Source organism: Epinephelus moara, chromosome 21, assembly GCF_006386435.1.
Source record: "Epinephelus moara isolate mb chromosome 21, YSFRI_EMoa_1.0, whole genome shotgun sequence".
Classification (NCBI taxonomy): Eukaryota; Metazoa; Chordata; class Actinopteri; order Perciformes; family Serranidae; genus Epinephelus; species Epinephelus moara.
This window is the reverse complement of record NC_065526.1, coordinates 3,411,217-3,412,450: the sequence shown is the minus strand read 5'-3', so window position 1 is coordinate 3,412,450 and position 1,234 is coordinate 3,411,217.

Below are 1,234 nucleotides of genomic sequence, written 5' to 3'. Positions count from 1 at the left end.
AGGAGAAGCTCAGTTTTATCACTGTGAACACACCGCAAAGACGACAGCCGACGGCCACCCAGCACGTATGTTCTGCGCCTGCCTGAGAGGAAACACCCCTCCATACAAGCAGACAGCACTAGTCTGTGTTTGTCATTCAAAAAGTGAAACCGGAAGACTGTCTTGACGCGACTTAGCACATCAACAACACAATCCAAATTTGAAAGAACAGAACAAATTTACCCTGCACCACTCAACATTAATGCAAACCACCCCAAAATGTTTCTGCTAAAGAGCTCAATGGCAAAATAAATGAATAAGAATCTGCTGTGGTCCAGAGAGCATTTTCTTCACAGACCACCACTGTAAAAGACACATCTGTAAAACTGTTGAGAGGACACCTCAAATTATGACTCTTTCTATTCTGAATTTTTCAGACATGGTGGTTTAATATTTGTAAAAATGTCCTCAAGCTGAGAATATAGATTTAAAAATCCATGACATCATCACAATGTAAAGTCTAGGAGCCGGGCGGGAACTCGCGGGTGGAGCTGGAGAAACACTACTGTGCATATTCAGTGGGCTGCATACCGCAGAAATAAAACCCAGAAGCTATATAAAGGTTTTGGCGGATTTAGTTTGTGACATGTTTGTGCTGGTGAATATAAAAAAGGTTTCTGTTTATATCATATTAATTTTCTCCACATCATTCTTTATAAATCAAATAATATATTCTAAATGTCCGTCACTGCAGCTCTGTCTCATCACTGCTTATGGATGTTTTTGCCCAGTGTGATTTTATAGGAGAATCTATGGATTAAATGGAGTCCTTATGGTCTTTGAGGACATTTGTCACAATCATGAATTCAGACAACACAGAGAGGACGACTCAAACTGTGAAGACAGCAGTCAGGAACAGGCTTACAGGTNTTTTATAGGAGAATCTATGGATTAAATGGAGTCCTTATGGTCTTTGAGGACATTTGTCACAATCATGAATTCAGACAACACAGAGAGGACGACTCAAACTGTGAAGACAGCAGTCAGGAACAGGCTTACAGGTTGGAAACAGGGCGGCAGTCCCAACAGTCAAACAAATCCAAGAAGAGAAGAAGAGAGCAGGAAGAGGAAACAGGTGCAGACACAGGAACAGGTCTGAAGACAGCAGCTTCAGGCAGAAAGCAACACTGACAATCTGTCAGGGAATGAGTGGAAACGTGGTGCTTCTATACTGCAGGGCTGATGAGGGAAAGTG